At 37.4% G+C, this 23,798-nt stretch overlaps 1 long non-coding RNA gene across 2 annotated transcripts in view; it reads right to left on the bottom strand.

The window, feature by feature from the left end:
• LOC116151285 (uncharacterized) overlaps window positions 1–23,798 on the bottom strand; it is an 826,846-nt gene that overhangs the window by 415,549 nt on the left and 387,499 nt on the right. The window contains exon 8 of one of the 2 annotated variants that reach the window (XR_010382609.1): window positions 19,813–20,002. This is a non-coding gene — a long non-coding RNA (uncharacterized LOC116151285). Of the gene's footprint in view, window positions 1–19,812; window positions 20,003–23,798 lie in introns of those variants that run through there. The other variant, XR_010382610.1, reaches the window with a different exon arrangement.

The raw sequence follows: 23,798 nt of genomic DNA, 5'->3' as shown, positions 1-23,798 counted from the left end.
GCACCCTTCTGAGCATTCTTGCAGATGTCTTACTGATTAAGACGTTTCTCCCTCTGGTTATTGGTTAAGTGATCTATTTCCAGCCTGTGCAAGCTCCAGGAATTGCTCTGCTCTTTTACAGTTGTTATGTCTCAAGTCTCACGTGCTAATACTCAGCTGAGGACATCAGGGGACCCCCTGCACATCTCTGGAGCTCTGACTCTTTGGCGCCTTCCTCTCTGATGCTCCGTTTTGCATGTGCCAACTGGGTCTCCCTAACTTGCAGAGCTACCTCTTCAACTTACAAGACCACTGGCCTCCCTCCCTCCAGGGCACTCATTGCTTTCCACTCTCAGAGATCACAGCCCGTATGTTCAGTAGCTGAAAATTGTTTCATATCTTTTCCTCTGTTTTTTTTTTTTTTTTTAACAGTTAAGAGAGAAAAAAGGTATATACTGTTCTTCTTATTCTACCATGGACAGAAGCAGAAATGTCTAGTCTTCCTAGGATTTTGATCAGTTTTCTAAGTCAGGTGTGTCAATTTTCAAAGACACTTGGTTTTTAGCACTTTACCTAAGATATGTCAAGATTCAACTATTAATTGTTAAAAGACAAATAAAACCACAGATTTTTTGGTGAATTTCATATCTAATACTGGGGGATCTAGATTGGTGCAGTGAGAAAGTTACTGAAAATCTCTAATTTTTATCTGTAAAATAATGGGAAATCTGTTAAATGAAGAAAATCAGTTTCTACCATATGGCTTCCCGCAAAGATGGCATGGAATAATGCCTGTGATGGGCTGGGTATATTTTCTAACACAGCAGTTCTCAAAGTGCAGTCCTCAGAGCTCTGTGGGTCCCCAAGGCACTTTCATTGAGTCCATGATGGCAAGACTATTTTCATAATAATAATAAGATATTATTGACTATGTTGACATTTGCACTGATGGTGCACAACTCATGATGTGACAAAATGAGAAATACACATAAAGTAAGAACTTTTGCTTTGTGAAATATGATGGTTGCCTTGAGGAAAAGTATTTGTGCAGCAGTTTGAGTTGAAAAGTAAACTAACTCCTTATTTGTGGAACACTAGTTTTACTTAAAAGAATGACAACAGACAAATGTTATGAAAACTCAAGTATTTGACATTTTCCTGAAAATGAACAAAAGGAGCTTATTTCAAGAAAAACAACTGACAAGTATTTGTTATCAAAAACATAACTCAAGAATTCACACACAAGTTAGAATCTTGTAAAACTTCTACCTGGCACAATGAACTCAACATTCATAGGATTTTCAGAAGAGCTCACTGGTGATATTAACAAGTGTGATGTTTTGATACTGCAAAATGAAATGTGTCAACATTTGGATGGACTGTATAATTCACTAAACCAATAATTTCCAAATGGCAAAAGTCACACATAGGTAAAAGATTTATTAGAAGGGCAAAGGAGATCAAGGATTTTTGTGTAACACAGTATGAAAAGTCCATTGATATGGTTTCTGATTCCACATTGTGACTAACCTTTAGCGAACCACCACTTGCCAAGTTTTGGTGTACTATCAAAGAATAGTCTTAATTACATGACTGATTTTTTAATATTCCTGTCTTTTTTCCTGTCTTTCACTCATATCTGAGGCTGCATTTTCTTCATATACATAAATAACATGTTGCAGCATATTTAATATAGAAAAGGTGACATATCAAGTATTCAGCTGTCTTTTATCAAGACAGACATTGAAGATATTTGCAATATATAATTTCAAACTAAACTTTTTCTTTTTGAAAGATAAAATGTTTCATGAAATTTTCTATGAAGGGAAACTTTTAATTTCATTATTATTTCTTTTTCCTTTTTCAGTGTTATTAGGTAGAACTTACAGTTCAACTGCACATACACATTCTATTGCATGTAAATACATATATACAGTATACTCCACATTTTTTTAGTTCTCATATATGTATGAGTTATTGTTTCTAAGAACAGATTAGAGCTTTATTTTTTTATAGTTATCAAAGGAATAAAGCCAACTTTAAAATAAGAATCAACAGAATGTGGTAATCCAGTCATAAAGGACAGTCGAATGTGCTTACACATATTCAAGGATTCAATCATCTTAGTTATAAATATGTAGTTCATTTGTGTCCTTTATTGTTATTATTATTATTTAGATTCCTAATATGAATGATGTCATATGGCACTTTTCTTTCTCTTTCTGGCCCACTTCACTTAGAGTGACAATCTTCAAGTCCATCCATATTGCTGCAAATGGCATTATTTTATTCTTTTTCATGACTGAGTAGTGTTCCATTGTATATATGTACAACATCTTCTATTATCCAGTCATCTTTTGATGGACATTTGGGTTGTTTCCATGTCTCGGCTATTGTAAATAGTGCTGATATGAACTTTGGGGTGCATGTGTTACTTTGAACTTCATTTTTCTCTGGATATAGGCCCAGGAGTGGGACTGCTGGATCACATGGTGTAAGTCTATTTTCAGTTTTTTAAGGAACCTCCATACTGTCCTCCACAGTGGCTGCACCAATCTACATTCCCACCAACAGTGTAGGAGGGTTCCCTTTTCTCCACACCCTCTTCAGTATTTATCATTTGTAGACTTTTCAGTGATGGCCATTCTGGCTGGTGTGAGGTGATATCCCATTGCAGCTTTGATCTGCATTTCTCTGACAATAAGTGATGCTGAGCATTTTTTCATGTGCCTATTGGCCATTTGTATGTCTTCATTGGAGAATTGCTTGTTTAAGTCTTCTGCCCATTTTTGGACTGGGTTGCCTGTTTCTTTGGTATTAAAGTGTATGAGTTGTTTGTGTATTTTGGAAATTAGTCCCTTGTCAGTCACATCATTTGCAAGTATTTTCTCCCATTCTGTAGGTTGTCTTTTCATTTTGTTGATGGTATCCTTAGCTGTGCAAAAGCTTGTAAGTTTAATTAGATCCCATTTGTTAATTTTTGCTTTTATTTCTATTACTCCAGGAGCTGGTTCAAAAATTATATTTCTATAATGTATGTCCTTGAGTGTTCTGCCTATGTTTTCCTCTAGGAGTTTTATAGTCTCTGGTCTTATATTTAGGTCTTTAATCCATTTTGAGTTTATTTTTGTACATGGTGCTAGAGAATGTTATAATTTCAGTCTTTTATAGGTAGCTCTCCAGTTTTTTCAGCACCACTTATTAAAAGACAGTCTTTTCTCCATTGTATATTCTTGCCTCCTTTGTCACAGATTAATTGACCATACCTGGATGGGTTTATTTCTGGACTTTCTATCCTGTTCCATCGATCTATGTGTCTATTCTTGTGCCAGTACCATACTGTTTTGATTACTGTAGCTCTGTAGTATAGTCTGAAGACAGGGAGCATGATTCCCCTGGCTCCATTCTTCTTTTTCAAGATTGTTTTGGCTATTTGGAGTCTTTTGTGTTTCCATACAAATTTTAACATTTTTTTGTTCCAGCTCTGTGAAGAATGTTGTTGGTAAGTTGATAGGGATTGCACTGAACCTGTAAATTCCCTTGGGCAGTACAGCCATTTTAACAATATTGATTATTCCAATACAAGAACACAGTATATCTTCCCATTTGTTTATGTAGTCTTCAATAGCCTTCATCACTGTCTTAAAGTTTTCAGCATATAGGTCTTTTGCCTCCTGGGATAGGTTTATTCCTTGGTATTTTATTCTTTTTGGCACAATGGTAAATGGTATCATTTCTTTAATTTCCCTTTCCGCTATTTCATTGTCGGTGTATAGAAATGCAACTGATTTTTGTATATTTATTTTGTATCCTGCAACTTTACAATATTCATTGATGAGTTCTAGTAGTTTTCTGGTCACTTCTTTAGGGTTTCCTATGTATAGCATCATGTCACCTGCCAACAGTGACAGTGTTACTTCTTCATTTACAATTTGGATTACTTTTATTTCTTTTTCTTCTCTGATTGCTATGACTAAGACTTCCAAAACTATGTTGAATAAAAATGCTGAGAGTGGGTATCCTTCTTCCTGATCTTAGAGGGAATGCTTTCAGCTTTTCCTTGTTAAGTATGACGTTAGCTGTGGGTCTGTCATATACAGCCTTTATCATGTTGAGGTATAGTCCATCTATGCCCACTTTCTCGAAAGCTTTAATCATAAATGGATTTTGAATTTTATCAAAAGCTTTTTCCTGCATCTAATGAGAGTATCATATGGTTTTTAGTCTTCAATTTGTTAATGTGGTGCATCATGTTGATTTGTATATATTGAAAATCCCTGCACCCCTGGGATAAGTCCCACTTGATCATGGTGTATGATCCTTTTAATGCACTGCTGGAGTCGAGTTGCTAGTATTTTGTTCAGGATTTTCAAGAATATAACAGCAAAGAAAAGAAAATTAAAGGTCAATATCATTTATGAAAATAGACGCAAAAGTCCTCAACAAAATATTTTTTTTTATTATTTTTATTGAGGTATAGTCAGTTTACAATGTTGTGTCAATTTCTAGTGTACAGCATAATGCTTCAGTCATACATGAATATAAATATATTAATTTTCATTTTATTTTTCACCATAAGCTACTACAAAATATTGAGTATATTCCCCTGTGCTGTACAGTATAAATTTGTTTATCTCTTTTATATATATAAAAGTCAATATCTGCAAATCTTGAACTCCCAGTTTATCCTTTCCCATCTCCCACCCCCCAGGCAACCAAAAGTTTGTATAGTCTATGTCTGTGAGTCCATTTTGTTTTATACCAAAGTATAAATAAAAGATACATATATATGTATATATATGTATGTATGTGTGTATATGTGTGTGTGTGTGTGTGTGTATATATATATATATATATATAATATATACATATATATATATACACCACTACTTCTTTATCCAGTCATACAGAAGACATTTTTTAAATCTATTTTTACAGATAATGGCTAACATTTGAAAATCTCAATCTCCCAAGTGTAACTCTTTCCACCCCCTTTTCCCCTGGTAACCATAAGACTATTTACTATGTCTGTGAGTCTGTTTCTATTTTGTAGATGAGTTCATTAGTGTTCTTTTTCTTTTTTAGATTCCACATATGAGTAATATCATATAATACTGGCTTACTTCACTTAGAATGATGATCTCCAGTTCCATCCATGTTGCTGCAAATGGCATTATTTTGTTCTTTGTAATGGCTGAATAGTTTTCCATGGTATAAATATACTACAGTTGCTTTATCCTGTCATCTGTTGATGGACATTTAGGCTGTTTCCATGTCTTGGCTATTGTAAACAGTGCTGCTATGAACATTGGGGTTCAGGTGTCTTTTTGAATTAAGGTTCCCTCTGGATATATGCCCAGGAGTGGGATTGCTGGTTCATATGGTAAGTCTATTTTTAGTCTTTTGAGGAATCTCCATACTGTTTTCCATAATGGCTGCATCAAACTGCATTCCCACCAACAGTGTAGGAGGGTTCCCTTTTCTCCAATATTTATCATTTGTGGACTTTTTAATGATGGCCATTCTGACTGGTGTGAGTTGATACCTCACTGCAGTTTTTGTTTGCACTTCTCTGACAATTAGTGACATTGAGTGATTTTTTTCATGTGCCTATTGGCCATTTATATGTCTTCATTGGAGAATTCCTTGTTTAGGTTTTCTGCCATTTTTGGATTGGGTTGTTTGTTTTTTTCTTAAGTCATATGAGCTGTGTTTGTATTCTGGAAATAAAGCCCTTGTCAGTTTCATCTTTTGCAAATATTTTCTCCCACTCTGTAGGTTGTTGTTTTGTTTTGCTTATTGTTTCCTTTGCTTTGCAAAAGCTTGTAAGTTTAATTAGGTCCCATTTGTTTATTTTTGCTTTTTTTTTCTATTGCTTGGGTAGACCACTCTAGGAGAACATTACTCAGATGTATGTGAGATAATATTTTGCCTATGATTTCTTCTAGGAGATTTATTGTGTCTTGTCTTATGTTTAAGTCTTTAAGACATTTTGAGTTTATTTTTGTATATGGCGTAAGGGAGTATTCTAACTTCACTGATTCACATGCTGCTGTCCAGTTTTCCCAATACCATTTGCTGAAGAGATTGTCTCTATTCCATTGTATGTTCTTGCCTCCTTTGTCAAAGTTTAATTGACCAAAAGTTTGTGGGTTCATTTCTGGGCTCTCTATTCTGTTCCATTGATCCATATGTCTGTTTTTGTACCAATACCTCACTGTTTTGATTATTCTAGCTCTGTAGTATTGCCTGAAGCCTGGGAGGGTTATTCCTCCAGCCTCATTCTTTTTCTTCAGTAACACTTTGGAAATTCTGGGTCTTTTATGATTCCATTTAAATTTTAAGATTATTTGTTCTAGTTCTGTGAAAAATGTCATAGATAACTTGATAGGGATCGCATTAAATCTGTAGATTGCCTTGGGTACTATGGCCATCTTAACAATATTGATTCTTCCAATCCAGGAGCATGGAATATCTTTCTATTTCTTTAGGTCATCTTTAATTTCTTCAATCTATGTTTTATAGTTCTCTGTATATAAGTCATTCACCTCCTTGTTAAGTAGTAAAGTCTTTAGAACACACTGTTAAGTTCTTCTTTCTCATCTCACAATAGACTCCTGACACTCATTTCTTGATAACGATTAAGCTCTCTGACTTGAGAGATTCAGATATAATAGCTAAATTGTTGCAAAATCCTAACTGTGACACCACCAGTATTGCTCTTTCCATTTTGTACTTCAGAAATATTTTTAAGCAAGATAATACATAATAAAAATATTCAAAAAATAAAAACCAGGAAAGTGATCTTCAAGTATCTTCTTAAATAAATTAATTGACTGCTGAGAAGAAAAAAAACTTCAGCAAAGCAACTGCCAGAAAATTAGCCTAAAACTGAAATGAAAACAATCATAGGCTACCACTTTATTTTGCCATATGTTACGTAGGCTTTTAAAATCTTGCAATTTCTAAAATAAGCCACTGAAAGTCTTAAATAGTGCTCAGAGTGAGAAATGAGGAATTTTGTGGTGTTATATATTTTTGTTGCTGTTGTTAAGTGTGGTGCTGAAAATGAATATTCTCAACCACTGAACTGATAGCATTTTATTTGCAACCTATGTTTATCCTAGTGGGATCCAGCCATCATCTTTTGCTATTGACACCTAGGAAAAAAAAATTTTTTTCAGTTCCAAGAAGAAATAGTGATGGAAGGATTCATGTGGTTGTGTTTTTCCAGTTTGTGCAAGTATTTCTCTAACAAAAATTCAAAGGCAAATCTCTAGAAATCTAAAACAGAAAAATGTAATGAAAATCCATTTTGGGAAAGCTAAATTATGTTTTCAACCTAATGCCTGCAATATTTTATCTTTTAACCTTAAGAAAATTTTACTAATCCTTTGGTGCCTTAAATTCTGCCTGGTCAAATAAGTTTTTAATCCCCCTTTTCCCTTTAAGACTATAGATTTTTTTTTTATTTTTAGTTTTTTTGTGAAGATGCAACATAGTTAAAAACTATTAGTTGAGCGTCATCTTTATGTTTGTGAACAGCTTCTAATAAGAAGAAATAAGACCAGGGTAATGAAAGGAAGGAGGTACTTTGAACTTTGATTTTCCCTTCTTTTTTTTTTTTTTTTTCTTTGGTTTTTAAGTTCCATCTATAAGACAGATTTTTATTATGCAATTTTACCACATAGTAAGCACATTTATAAACATGTATAGTATTGTTGGGGGTATTATTTCATTTTTAAATAGATTGAACAACCCTTTTGCTTACCAATGCATGATGCAAAGTGCTTCATTTTTGAACAATTGATGATTCCCTTAAACAAGTGTGTATTTTTGACAGATGTTTAGCATTGATCAACTTCAGATTTATATTGCCACCAGAGAGATGCAGAACATCTGGCACTTTGGAAAATGATCCTTTCTTGATTTATTTAAGTATAATAAATGTATTTACATGACTGTGATTCTGAATGTTGTACTAATAGACTCAGACTAATGAATCTGAGATTAACTTAAATATCCATTCATTCTCCTGCTTCACCGGAATGACTCTCTAATCTTTGTTTTTCCCTTTTAGCTATTCTTCTAATTCATTACCTAATTGCCTAAGATATAAAGAGGCATTTTGCCTAAATGAAGCAGCATCAGTAAAACGAATGAGGCTAGACTTTGACTATGATATCCATTCCAGGACTTAATCACTTATCCACAGAAGATTATCTCTAAAAGGCCCTACTCCCTCTTCTGTTTCTCTCCAACAACACTCCCTTACATAATCTAATGGCACTTTATTTGATTTGCCTTTTAATGAAAGTAAGCTTATGCATGGGAAAGTCTGTAAAGTTTAAAGTCACATGGCAGTCAGCTTTATTTTTAGCATTACAATGTTACCTGAGCATCCTACCCTAGGTTTCTCTTTCAACAATACTTGGAAAAGAGTTTTGCTTGACTATATAAAATTAACTCCCAACTGCTTTTCTATAAAACAGGAAAAAATATACCCACAAGCTTCCAGGAGGATAATCAGAAACTACTGCCAGATTTTGTTGGAGATTCTGTAGCAAAGGGCATCACATAGTGAAGATAAAATAAGCAAGTGTAGCTACACTTTCCCCTGATCACTTCCCTATTGGCTATTACTCATTAGCTACTAGAGTCCCAATAGAAAATGCAAGGTAACTAAGGTGGGGTTTTAAAGATAATTTAATCAGGAGACTAGTTACAAAGATGGGGAAAGGAACCAATAAAGAATACTGAAGCATGCTGGGAAAGCACAAGCAAAAGATATTGAATGGAGTTGTGAGGATAAAACTCCAGCCCCAGAATCTCTGATCAGGCTGAGCCTGTGAAAGCAGCAAATGCCACTCAGTCTCACCATGGTACTTTGGGGGCCCACTGGATATGCAATGTATATCACGTGCAACTTGCTGGCTATGCTAGAGAAAATATGGAGATCTTAACATACCCATCCAGTTAGAAGAAGAGATGTTATCTTCTGGCCACATACCAATAATCCTCATGTTAGAAGTCACAAGTAGTGGCAGGTCATGCAGGGGACACCAGTCCAAAACACTGACAGTCCCATATTTGCAGTGAAGACCCCCTCCATCAAGCTTTCTTCCTTCCTACCACAAATTTCACAAGATTTCCTCATCAGCTCTGCAGAGGTACCCTCCAACTATGCCAGGGACCTAGACAATTCTTTGTTCACAATTTTGTTGCCATTAGAGCAAAATGTAAGGTGCTTTTAAAATCTTAACCTTACATACTGTGCTTCTAATGAATCTCTCTCTCTCTCCCTTTGCAAAAAACATAAGTTCTTGTATGAAAAAAATGAAACAAACAAAGAAACAAAAAGATCTGAGTGTAAAAGAGTAGAGAAGCAATCAGCAAGAGCCTGACAAAATTTGAAGATTTTTTAAGTTCCTGGAACAAGCTATAATTTTAGAGGGAGAACAGGACCATAACCATAGATCCAAAGCTTGGAGCGGGGCAGAAGAAAGAATCCATCCTGTCTCCTCCTCACTCTAATCTCCCATTGGCCAAACTCAACCGGAAGCGGAAGTTCAAAGAAGAGGCAAAGAAGCAGGGCAGAATTTATTGGGGGATAAGCAGCAGTCAGAGAAAACTCAATTAGGTTATTAAAACTGTGGTCATTTTGTAAATCAAATCACATTATAAAATCAAAAGGGTAATTGTCAACTTTAAAAAAAAGAGATGTGAATTCTCAGTTTAGGCAAATTTTCAATCATTTTATTTTAAAAATATTTTAAATCAATATAAAAATCTCTGAATTTATAAACATCATATAAAGTAAGAATAATTTTTCTGAGTAAAAGATTTCTATTTTTCCTTTTAGAAAAAGACTGTGAAAAACAATAGCTTCAATTTCTTCAGATAAAAATTACTTAATGTTATAACTGACCTCTATCTGCTACTACAGAGCTACGGTTCTAATTTCATACAATTGAATGGTCCTTTCGTTAGCAAATCTCCTGATTCAGGGTGGAGCACATTTTCTTAAGTTCTATGTAATATATATAAAGCCATATATAATTGCTACGTAACGGAGCATCTAATTTAGAGCTTTGTTTCTTTCACCCTTTTTTCACCCTTTTGCTCTTCTCAATTACTGAGTATAATTGGCTTTAGGAAAAGATAAAAATTAAGCAGTATAAAATTATAGATATACACCCATATATTATATCTAAATCTATAAATACATCATATAACCACCACCAGATAAAGGGAGAGAAAATTAGAATTTCACTTGGGATTGGTCAGCCTAGTTTATAAGAGAATTCTGACAATGAATTGCTCATTTTTCAGCTCAGGAAAGTGTCCATTGGGCTTCCTTATCCTTATTTCTGCCTGCTGTACACAGTCAACCTACAACGTCCTGCTGAGACACAGCATCCAGTGTTCAGCTCACAGCCCACAGAATGTGGCACAGGTAGAGTGTAAAACAAAGAGGAATCCCCATTTGGCAACTCTCACAATAGAAGAGATTCTGGCAAAAAACACCCACAGATGTCCAGAAGTGAAAATGCAATGAGGAATAAGATATTTACCTGGTCTCAAAGTATTTATTAATTATACAATATACATACACATTACAAAAGAAAAAAGTAACTTTAAAATGTGGAAACTTGACAGAAAAACCCAACTGATGAGAGCTAACATTATCATTATTTCTCCCTGATATGATGAACTGAGAACACGCATGTAGTATTCTTGTCAAAACTAAGTACGTGAATTCCATCAGGATGAAACACCAGACAAACCTAACTTGACAGTCAGTCCACAAAATATCAGGCCAGTGCTCTTTAAATACACCAATGCCACTGAAGACAGGAAAATGGGGAACAGTTCCAGAATAAAGGACATTAAAGGCACTGGATTCCTGAATGCAAGGCATGGTTTGGAATTTCCTTTCACTGTAAAGGATAATAGTGGGACAAAGGAAAAGCTCTGAATATGTATCAATGTTAATTCCCCGATTTGATTATTACGTGGTTATGCAAGGGAACGTTCTTGTGTTTGGAAATACACAGTGAACTCTACCACATAAGAAGACATGAACTGCTCCACATAAAATGACATGAATTGGACAACACAGATGACATGGAAAAAGAGCGACAGAGAGAGAGACCATGAATCTTAATGCTTAGAGAATCTTGATGAAGTAGTATAGAAATACCTTGCACTGTTCTTGAAAAGGTTCTGAAATCATGTCAAAACTAAAAGTAAAACAAAGGGGAAGAAAGATGGGAAGACTATGACAGGCAAAGGAGAACGATGGCAAAACAACCAAAAGACCTAGTCCTTCATCTAAAGCAAACCAAGGAATATGGGATGAAGTTCTCTGGTCAAGAGCGAGCGATGCTCATCCCTCCTCTCACTAAGCAGAGGTTATACTCCCTACTGTAGCAAAACCAAGGAATGGAAAAGACCTCAGGGCAGAGTGACTAGGGGAGGCTACAAGGAGAGCAAGATCCAGGAATGAGCATTTGCATTCACATTAGTCCAGCAGCTGCATCTCCCCACCCCCTCCCCTTCTGCCCCTCCTCCAGCCCAAGGCACATGGGCTGTGAAACACAGCCTGTCCTGAAGGGACTGGGCTTGTTGCCACAATGGGTGCTCTGGGTCAATCGTGAGGACAGTTGACGCTGATCAGAAACACCCTCCGTGCCTCACCCCTACACCAAACCCTGCTGCTGAGCGCCCCAAGCATGGCTGACATTAACGCTTCCAGCAGCCCGGCAGAACGGGGGCTCTGAGTCAGGCTAAGAATTTTTTAAGTAAATAGAGACTTCCAATTTTTCCACATCCTTGACAACACTTGTTGTCTTTCGTGTTTTTGATGACAGCCATCCTAGCATGTACGAAGTGTGTCCAGTTGTGGTTTAGATTTGCATTTCCCTGATGGTTAGTGATGCTGAGCATCTTTTCATGTACCTGTTGGCTGTTTGTATGTCTTCTTTGGAGAAAAGTCTATTCAAGTCCCTGGACTATGGTTTAACTGGGTTATTAATTTCATTGTTTTGCTATTGACTTGTAGGAATTCCTTATGTATTTTGGTTATTAACCGCCTATCAGATATACGGTTAGCAAATATTTTCTCCCATTCTGGAGCATGCCTTTTCACTCTTGTTTTTTTTCCAAGTGTTGGGAGGACGGTAAGAAATTGGAATCCTCTGACGCTGTTGGTGGTATGCAAAATGGCGCAGCCACTGTGGGAAACACTGTGAAGTCTCTTCAAAAAACTAAAAATGGAACTACCAAATGATCCAGCAACCCCCCTTGTAGGGGTTTATCCAGGAAATGCAATCAAGATCTCAAGGAGATATCTTAATCTCCATGTTCACTGCACCACTTTTTACAATAGCCAAGATAGGCAAACAACCTAAATGTCCATCAGTGAATGAATGGATAAAGAAAGTGTGGTACATACATACAGTGAAATATTATCCCACCTTAAAAAAGAAGGAAACACTGTCACATGTGATAACATGGATGAACCTTGAGGATATTATGGCAAGTGAAATAAGACAGTTTCAGAAGGACCAGTACTACATGATTTCACTTATATGAAGTATCAAAAAAAAAAAAAGTCAAACTCATAGAAACAGGTTGTACAATGGTGGTTTCCAGGGACTTGGTGGGGGGAGTGTGAGGCTGTTAATGGGTATAAATTTTTAGCTATACAAGTTGAATAAGTTACCTATAATCACAACACTGTGCCTATAGTTAACAATACTGTGCTGCAGGCTAAGAGGGTAGATGTTAACTATTCTTACCACAATAAAATGACAACTTGAAATAAAAAGGTCCCTTGAGCTGCATCACACACCCCACTAAAGAAAAGAAAAAGGGTTACATTTTTGGTTAATTTTCTGTGATGGATTAAGGATGGTCTCAAATTTCTTATGACTCTACCATGAAGAAGGGAGGTCCGCTTTTTGTTTTTGTTTTTCTTAGTGATTCTGCAATGGGACTGTGACTTCTTTGACTAATAAAATATGGCAGAAGTGGCACCTGACCAGCTTTCCAGACGGCCTTTGAGAAACCTGGCAGCTTCTGCTTCCTCTCTTGGAATACTTATTCTCAAAGCCCTGAGCAACTAAGCAATCTGACTGCCTGCTGGACAGACCAAGTGCAGAAGCCTTGCAGAAAGGGGGAGAACTCAGACTACACAGCACGGCGGCCCTGCATCTCTATCATCCCGACTGAAACCAGCCCTCCGTTCCTACCCTCCAGGGACACCAGCCCTGGGAGGGAGCCATTGTGAACACCCCTACCCGCCCGAGCCCCCAGATGGCTCCTGCCCTCGTTGATAGCATGTGGAACAGAAGGTGCACCCGGGTGAGCACCTCAGCCTCAGAGTCACAAGAGGTCAGTAAATGGATATGGCTTTAAGCAACTAAGTTGTAGCGTAGTTTGCTACGCAGCAAAAAAAATCCATGGTAGCCTTTTATACCCTCAAATTTATAATTATTTCATTCATTCAACAAGTATTTAACTAGACATTTATTATGGAGCCCAGTGTGGGCTCCTGGCTGGCTATTTGTGTCCAGTTGGAAAAAAAAATCAAACAGATAAGAACCTGTCAATTCATATACAATATAATGCAACTAGAATGAGGTGTGTGGTTTGATGAGAAGGGATGGGTCCATGTGTGACAGTCGAGGCAGTGAGGATTAAACTGAGCTCGAAAGAGGTGGGGGGAGGTAACGGCATGGAAGCAGCAAGCACCTGTGGGAAATCACTGTAGAAAGACAGAGCACGGCACACCGAGGACTAAGAGAAGGTCACTGTAGCGGAGACTCAAAACATGGGGGGATACATGGTCAGCTGATGCCAGAGTCAAAGACAGAGGCCAGAACTAACATAATAAACAAGTGAACAGGCCCTGTCTTGTTGGCCTTGCCGTCTTACTACCTAGAACATTTCACTTCTTACTACCCAGCAGAGTTGATACTCAATAAATGCTAAATGCTCCCAGGAAAGAAGGAGAAGAGAAAGGGAAGGAGAAAGTGAGTTGTTCTTCCCTCCTGCACACCCTGCTTACACAGGAGTACGCTCTCATTCAGTGGTTCCCAAAATCGGCTGCTTTTTAAAATAATCTGGGATTAAAAAAAAAAAATCCTCATCCCCAAGCTGGAGCCCATACCCAAATTGGATCACACACCTAGTGAATTAGAATCTCCTGGATGGGACCAGACATCCCAGGTATTCCAATATGCAGCCAAGTTTGCACCAAGGAGTGGTGTTCCCATCAGTCCACAGTCCTGTGTGGTCAAGTGGGGAATTGTTGTGCCCTGACTAATTTTCTACACAGACCTTGCAGTTTTAAGGGTCAGGAAATTAATCTAGGTCCTAATGCACCCCGACGTTGGTAAGAAATGGGGAATAACAGACCAGCACTAAGTATCACTAGTTATTACTAAGAAACTGACATCTAATTTAAAAAGTATGTCCCCATGCCTCCGTATAAATGAATTATGTAAGTAGACTACATAGGGGCTATTTACTAAAACATTCACACAGTAGGATATATTGAATAAATATGCCAGGAAAAAATGAGCAAATCTAGTTAAATGACTACTATATCATGGACTGATTGACAAAGAAATATTTTTGATCACAGATCTCAGCACCAGCCCTGCACAAAAATGGAATTTGTGTTCCAACTGATGGCTGCAGATAAAGTACAAAGTAATAATGCTGGTTCAATAACTCAGTAACAATTGTGGAAAATACCCATACATGGACATACTATTTTCAATAGTTTATAAAAGATAGTTTTGATGCATATGCCGAGCAATCTTCATTTCTCTCACTCCTTACTGTTGCCTATTCTGAGGTGTCCTATGAAAAGCCATTCTGTCTAACTTCACTAACATCATGAGTCACATTTTCATGGAGGATCTGAAATCTAAGAATTTCTCAGCATTTGCCGATGTAGAAATGGATGCTCTGAAGACATGAAAGTGTCTGTCATTTAAAAATAAAATATTACATCATTTTATAGATAATATAGCTGTAATATTAGCTACCTCTTCTATTTTGAGGCCCTGTATTCTAACAAAGAGACCTTTTCATAGAAGGAATGTGGCTGCTGCTTAGAGCTCCAGCACCCCTGGCAAGACAGGCCCTCGACCTTGGCTCATAGACTACACCTTCATGTTTCCTTAATACCAGGAAGCCATGTTTCCTGCATGGTGCCTCATATAGAACCATTTGTCTTCAAATCTGTGTACATTTAACCTTGAAGTTGTGTTCAATTTCTTGCTACTGACTAGATGCATGTCTATATTACTCCTCTCTGTGTGTCATGAGCTGAAAAGCAGGCACTCCCACCACGTGGCCTGCAGTACCAGCACCTTCCCTGTTTACTGGACTCTCCCCAGTATCTTGGTGATGCCCCCTCTCCACATGATCATCACCGTGACCTCCGAGCAGGGGCTATTCCTGCGCCACGGCGCTGGCTAGGTGCTGACCTGCATTGTTAATTACTCTTATGACACATCTGTGAGACAGGCACTATTATTCTGATTCTAAAAGTGAGGAGATGGACACACAAGGATTCTCAGTGACTTGACCAATTCCCTGAGCCAGAAAAGAGCACAAATACGATGAACCAGAACTCCTAACCGTAAGCCCAGGGTTGTTTAACTGCATTCCAACTGGAGGGGATCTGATTTTACTCAGTTAAGAAGACACTGTCTCTAACATTCATTCTAATGGGGTAAATATTTGGTTCTGAAAGCCCCCACCACTTGGAACGATGTCATAAATCCCATTCTCATTTCTAGGTATTTACTGTCTTTATCTTAAAAAGAAGTGTGAAACTTCAAACCAAAAATGGACTGCTATTTTCCCCTGCTATTGCATTGCTGCTTTATGACAATATATTTTCTGTAAATTTTCTGAATCGGCTTTTTGTTGGACATTACTAACTCCCTAAAATTATGGACTCAGAAGTCAGGCAGACCAAATTCAAGTTTTGCTATATCCTGCCTGAGTGACCTCAGTGAAGCTTATTCACCTCTTGGTGTCTCAGTTTTCTCATTTGTAAAACAGTGCTTAAAATAAAGCCTGGAGGCCAGTTTATTGGATGGTAAAGAGAACTAGATAAGATCATGCATATAAAGAACTTAGCACAGTGCTCCAAAAATATTCATGATGATGACAGTGACAGTAATACTTAGAGAGACTGATATTTCATTGGATGGGCTTTGTTTGGGTCAATCTGTTGTCCGTTAATTGACCTAACACTTTATCTTGACTAATTGTAACCCAAAGAGTGTCACACTACAATTACAGTTTCAATCTCTCTCTCTGTCTCCTTCCCTCCCTCTCCCTCCTTCCCCCTTCTCAGGTACTAAGCCGTGTTATTACCCAGCAGTACAAAGGTCAGCCGACTCTGAAATGAATGAGCCAAAGTGGCATATTCTTTGTCAACTTCCACTTTGGTAGATGAATCTCAGAAGAGGATACTTTACAGCCCCTAACAGTTGATCAGGGGCTAGAGCAAAATGAAAACACAGGGCCCTGTGCTCAAAAAACAGGGAAAAACTAATGCTAAAGATACTACATTATAAAATGTTTTCCTCTCTTCTGCAGTCAGTCCCCCTCTCCCTCCTGCTTTCCCTAGAGCAAGAACCACGCCCTTCCCCTCTGGATCTGCCACAGCCAGGACGGTGCGTAAAAGCAGCTGATTAAATGAGGCATGATGGATGAATAACGACATCCCTGAATCTGCGATCTCTCCATTTCCAGGCCCCACCTTCAGCCGACAGCATCCTTCCCTCTCACTTCATTAGTAGTTCCCAAGCCGGCTGCCCTTTCTTCTAACTTCTTCTCACCTCAGTCCATACCGCCCCGCTGCCTAACAGAACTTTCTGAAACATATGTTCTGTTTGTATTAACACTATTAAAAACTCTTTGTGGCTTGCCATCAGTTCCCCTAAAAATTACACCCTCCCTATAAAAGTGTTACTACACTGCTTTTGCAGCAATAAGATGCATTTTGTTTGTCTGCTTCTTTGTGCTTATTTACTTATAGATTTGAACTTGTCACTCTTTTTGGAACATTATCTGGGTGCCAACTCATCCCTTGCTTGATTCTGCTTACCCAACCAATACAATTATTTTATTTTACAATATAGTTTCATTAATTTTTCTACCTCTCATTTCAGTTGCGATGTCCCCTCCTGCGTGTACCCGGTACCACTGCTTGTGCTTTCATTTTACACATCACATAAATACACAAGGTGAAGGTCTGCCTTCTCTACCAGTCTTATAAGTGTCACAGAGGCAAAGCCGAACCTAGTCCCTTTCATTTCCATCTCCCCAAATTCCAGAAACATGCCCAGCACTTAACAGAAACCCCATATATGAGTTTATAAATGAATAAATGAACAAACAGATGATTAAATGCCACTGAGAATGTTAAAGACTATTTGTGTTTCACATTCTTAACAGGCCTCTCAGAAAAATTCTAATCCTGCCCAAAACGTCACTTCCTAGAAGAGATTCGGGAAAAGAAGGAGGGAGGAGAGTTGGAACTACAGACTTTTAATACAGTCAAAAACCTCCCTCGCTTGCAACTCTTACAGTCACTCAGCTGTGGGTTAGCTCCTGGCAATGCCCACCCCAGTACGTGGCAGGGCTGGAGACATCTAAGGCCAATGTAATTCATGGGGAAGCAGTCTTCAGGGCTGAACAACTTATATTGTACAGTGTATGGCTGTCTTGATATATACTTTTGATACAGATTTGATTAGTGTTTCTTTTGCCCTCGTGAAAAGTAAATTTGTATCAGACGTAAAGCTGCCTGATTTCTTCTTGTTATAGGTAAGTATGTCCTTGGGGATTTCACATCTCAGGGGTATTTGGAGAAGCAGCTTGCATTTTTCAAGTATATACTATGTGCTGTTCCCTTTGCAAAATGCTTTATGTAAATTATCTTATTTAGTTTTCAAACATCCTTACAAAAGTTGTTCTATTATTTTCCCCACTTTGTAGGTAAGTAAAGAGCTTAGCGAGATTAAGACACCACCAGTTAAGCAGATGACTCCATATGGCTAATAGAGACACAAACTGAGATCTCTCTGCTGGGACATAAAGCCAACAGCTCAACGTTGATGGACAGCAATGGCTCTCGATTTGGACCTATTTTTATCTAGGACATGTAGTTCCATTTTTAGCAAAGAATCACCTCATTTGCTTCATCTTCTTTGGAAGCCTGCAGACAAGGTAAGGGAATACCACTTCATACTGACTTTCTTTTCAAAAGTTGGCTCCATCAGGCTCTGTTCTTGGCACTCCAAATTGGAGAGAAAACCATACCATTTTACACAAGCAGAACACTCAGTGTGTTTACAAATAACTGTCTAATATCAACCAAGAAAACCGCATCTTGTCTCCGCAAAACCCACAGAGAACAGTTATATCCATCTAGGTGTAAATGTTTATGTTAACACAAAGGCAATTGTTCTTTAAATGTATCCTTAAATACATTGTATTTTAAATGACTGTCAACATTCCTAGTATCTTATAGATTTAATGTTGCACTTAGGTCCTAACACATTGAATAAAACTAGAGCTAAAATCATTGTAATTAGATTTTTCTATTTTCTTTCAACAAAAATGAAACCAAAAAAATAACAAAAGAACCAAAACACTATCTTAGCTACAAGAGGTGCCTGGTATTTTTAAGAACAAAGCACTTACTTTTGGTTAATATTGATTTCTGACACCTTGAATGCTGTTACATTTTCCCAAGATTTTAAATTAAAGCCTCAGTGACTTCTATTGGTGCATCTCAAGGCGAGGAAGAATGATTCCCAGTGTTTCCAAAGAGAAGGCACTCACCTTCACTCTACACTGTGAGGATGGGCTGTTCTCGCTCTCATTTTCTTTGAAGGACGTGAGGACCAGAGATGGGTCTGAACCAGGTTCCTCCCCAGGGCAAAAGGTTGACTGAGTATTTCCATTTCAGTACTGGCATGGAGGGTTTCAGGAAGCCAGACTGTTCACAGAGTTTCTCAGAAAGCACTGTCTTCATGTCAAAGATTGCACTAAGGTGACATTTGTGCTATTTGCTAGTTTTCTTTGTTTCACATTTAAAAAAAAATATTTAACACATACCAGGAAAGTGGTAACTGCTTTAAATAGCTTATTTAATTGTAACTGTTTCACAAGCACTACATGAGATGAAATAACATGCTAAGAGAGAGTGGTGGGTCAAGGATTTAAACTCTACTCCTATGACCACAGGTCCCCTGGTCTTGGTGGCTACGCTCTTGTGTCCCAGATGAAGATGCATGAGGTTCAAGAAGCAAGCATTACACTCTTAAGGACCATAAGTCCATATTATAAAGCAACCATCGTAAGGAAACAAGTGACTTAAGATTGACCTGAAACCAGACTGTTCCCGAATGCTCATTCATTTGTTACAATAATAAACATCTGTTACCAGGCACCCAGTGACCATGATTCCCTTGGGAAATGGGGCCTTCTTGTCATGAAACACTCCATGTTTCCAAACAGAGCTAGGTGAAGTACCCAGCACAATGCAAGGAACTTCCTTTGGCTACAAAGGTGTGTCTGATGGAAGCAAAGCCAGATCCAAACTAGGTAGGTCCAAGTCACAGAAGCAGATACCTTGCCCTACTTTCAGAATAATGATAGCCTCAGTGTGGTTCAGATATTTAAGAAAGAGTGGTAAGAAAGGAGGTGGGACGCTGAACCAGAATGTGCAACAATGACAAGGACAAAGCAAAGATACACTGGAGACAAGCACGTTCCAAAAAAACTTACCTCTAGAGAAGTGAATGCTGAAAACCGTGCAGGATGTTTAGTGGAGAAAGAGCCAGGTGGACCTCAGGAACAAAGTGACCAAGCAGATGGTAGGTTCTCAGTGAATCTATGAACTTGATTCCTGGTGGACCCAGCGCTACTGGCTCAAGCCACAGAGCCAAGCGCGGCGCTCCCGCTAAGAAGTAAAAATCTGTGAAAGAGTAAAACCACAAGTTCAGTACAAAAGATCTCACTAGGGCTCCTAATCAGGAAATATTACGTTCCCAAACAGAAAAAATAAATGTGTACACAGATAAATGAAAACAAACTGCATGTATATATGCATATATGTACATATATATTGCATACACACACATGTATATTGAATAGAACAAAACTAAATCCAAGTTTATATTTAAATCAGCCCTTTTAAATGGTCTGAAAAAGAAACCTGCATCTTCAGGAGGGAATGAGAGAAAGGCTGTTTGACCACATGGCGTGTTCAATTCAGTCCTGCTTTCTAGAAACATTTACAGCAGAAGGAAGGTTGATAAGCTCCACTGGTGGTAGTCAGGGCACACACACTAGAGAGGCAGAAGAATGAATTCTTCTTATTTCCATCCAATCTGTTTTTCTTTTCACTCTAATACAACATGCCAAGCGCTCCTATTATGGTAATTCACTGTAATATGTATGAAGAGATGACCCTGACACCAGGCAAAGCAAAGAATGTGTCTTTTTCTCAGATAATTGAAAAACAGACACCATCATTTTCTTTAGAAATGAACCATTAGATTGTCTACACAGCACAGTGACTAGTGGAATCCTTAAGGAACAATGCCACCTGTATTTATATATTTCTGGACAGGTACAGCTGATGGTATAAACTCATTTTATGGGATTGCCAGAACAGCTGCAGGAAAGAGATAAAGACATTTTATCATTTTAATTTGCTATCACCTAAACATAACGGCAGCGTAACAAAATTGCCTGGGATTGTTGCAAATAATCTGTCATCAGAATTGATGGTGTTCACCAAAGTAGTTTCATTAGCAAACTTCAGTCTGTTCTTGGGCTTGAAAATAAAAATCTACTTTACGCCATATGAAAATGCCCTTGGTTCTTCCTGTACTGATAAATAACAATAGCATTAACTGCAGCAAAACTGATTTGGGATAAAGAATGTTATTCAGCTGAAAATCTAATAATTATCCTGGAAAGGTGTATCAAAAGAAAGTCCATCCAGATTGCCTGACTTAATAGAATTACTACTTAAAGCCACATTTATATCTAGGTTTTAAAAGCATCTTAATTCTTATTCACTGAAACAAAACTGTTTATGTGATTCTTAGCATTTGTTAAAAGCCAACAACCTTGATAAACTCAATAAAGAAAGACATGTATTCCCAAAGCCTTGTGATCAGTTCGAAGCCAGATCATTTTTTGTGTTGAATTTCATAATAAACAAATACCTTAAGTGGTCAGAGACAGAGTTATCAGTCATTATGGCAACATAAAAATTGGGATAACTCCATCAGGGGCTTACACTGGGTCCAGGGATTGGGGGGAGATTATTGGTTTGTGTTTCTCATTAAGGGGAGAAGAATTGTTGCTGACATAGATCTAAGGACCTAAGACATACACGGCCTCTTTTGTACCCATTGGAGAAGCTGTAGCTCTCCTATGAGAGTATTTCCCTGCTCGTCCACAGATGGGTTATTGCTTCTTCCTTGAAATGCCAATGGCCCTTACTATTTGTACAACTCAGTTAAACATAGGTCATCTGTTTTCATAGTCACAGAGCTGAGAAAGATTTTTGGGAGAAGGGCAACTGGAAATAACATCATTGGGGATTAAGTGCCAGACATTGCTCAGAGAGCTAACGTTGGGGGAAAGCTGGGAACTGAGAACATTTTCCTTTGACCCCAAAACCTCTCCATAATATTGTTGTTTTCTTCAAACACCCAGATAGGTGTGTAAGTAATCTGAAATCAGGGATGAGGTTTTACCTATTTCTGTGCACCCAGCACTATCTGCTCAGCCATGCTTATATAAAACCATTCAGTAGAGATTTGTAAACCACAGTTTACAACTAAAAGAAATGTTGCTAAAAAGCTGTACTTGGGGAATTTGACTTCGCAGCATTTTAGACTTCAAGGGACATTCAAACTCATCCCATTCAATTCCTTTATTTTACTTTTAGTTAGTATTTATTATATAAAAGTAACATAAGCACATAGTTTTAAAAGTCAAGTTATAAAAATTTATAGCAAAATATGAAATATGCCCTTCATTCCAAACCAGTGGTTCTCAACCAGTGATAATTCTGCCTACCCAGGAGGCATTAGGCCATGTCAAGAAACATTTTTGATTGTCACTATTTGGGGAGAGGGGTTGCTGTTAGCATCTGGGGCGGAGAGGCGGGGATACTGCTAAGTGTACTAAAATACACAGGACACATGCCCACAACCCATTTCAAAGAACACCAAGACTTGATCAGACAAAGGGAGAAACTGAATAAAGGATCCAGCCTAAACTTCCAGGAGCTCTGCAGCTGCCCCACCTTTAAAACCACACTTATGACTCATTAGTTGCAAATTATCTGCTGCGATCAACTTTTAGATAATTTTCATATAGGGTGTAAGGTATGGATCAAATTTTATTTTATTTTTTTGTCAATGGGATTTCAATTGTTCCTGCAGGATTTGATAAGAATACTATCTCCACTGAATTGCCTATGCATACTCTGTGAAAATCTATTTCAAGTATAAGTGGGGGTCTATTTTGGGCCTCTCTATTCTGTTGCAGATCCATTGATGTATTAGTCCATTTTTACAATGATACCATATTGCCTTGATGATTGTAGGTTTACACGAAGTCTTGACATCAAGGAGCATTTAGTTCCCGAACTTTGCTCCTTTTCAAAGCTATTTTGGCGACTCAGTTGTTTAGATTTTCTTAGAAATTTCCTATACATTTTAGAATAAGCTAAATATCTACTAGAATTATGACTAGAATTTTATTACACCTATATATCAATTTGGAAAAGATTGATATCTTCATAATTTTGGGTCATTACGCTCATGAACACAGTGCATCTTTATTTAGAGCTGCTTAATTTCTCTCCGTACCCTTTTGTAATTTTCAGTGTACAAGTTTCTGATATCTTTTTGCAGACTTACTCCTATGTATTTTATACATTGTCTCTACTTGTTTGTAGCTAGTGTAGAAATGAAACTGATTTTGCATACTAATCATCAGCCTGAAGCATTGTTAAATATACTTACTAGCCTTTTTTTTTTTTAACCTGTGAAATTTCCTATGTAGGTCATCATGTCTTCTGTGAATAAGACTATTTTACTTCTTCCTTTGCAATCTGGATGCTTTTTATTTTTTTTTTCCTTGCCGTATTTCACTGGCTAGAACATCTAATCCAATGTGGACTGTAATTAGCAAAAGTAGACATCCTTTATTTGCTTCTGATCTTAAGATGAAACCATTCAGACTTTCACCGTTAAATATGTTAGTTGCAGGGTTTGTTTTGAAGATGCTCTTTATCAGTTTAAAGATGATCTTTTTTATGTCCAATTTTCTGAGTGGCTAATTCAAAAACAAATCTTGGATTTTGTCAAATGTTTTTTCTGAATTTAGTGTGATAGTTGTATGGTTTTTCTTTTTCATTTGTTCTTATGATATTGGATCAGATTAATTTTGCGATATGAAAACAACTTTGTATTTCTGTGATAAATTTCACTTGGCCATGATGTATTATCCTTTGTATATGTTATAGTTATTACTACATTTGATTTATTAAAATATTTTTTGAGTTTTTTGTATATACACTTATGAGAGTTACTAGTCTATAGATTTCTTGTCATCTCTTCTGCTTGTTTTGATACCTGGGTAATGCTGGTTTCATTGAGTAATATGGGAAGTGTTCTCTCTTCTTCAGTTTTGCATAAGAGTTTGCATACAATTGGTATTTCTTCCTTAAATGTTTGGTAAAA

This window comes from Camelus dromedarius, chromosome 10 (genome assembly GCF_036321535.1).
Source record: "Camelus dromedarius isolate mCamDro1 chromosome 10, mCamDro1.pat, whole genome shotgun sequence".
In the NCBI taxonomy this organism is placed as follows: domain Eukaryota; kingdom Metazoa; phylum Chordata; class Mammalia; order Artiodactyla; family Camelidae; genus Camelus; species Camelus dromedarius.
This window is presented reverse-complemented; position numbering and strand designations above follow the sequence as displayed.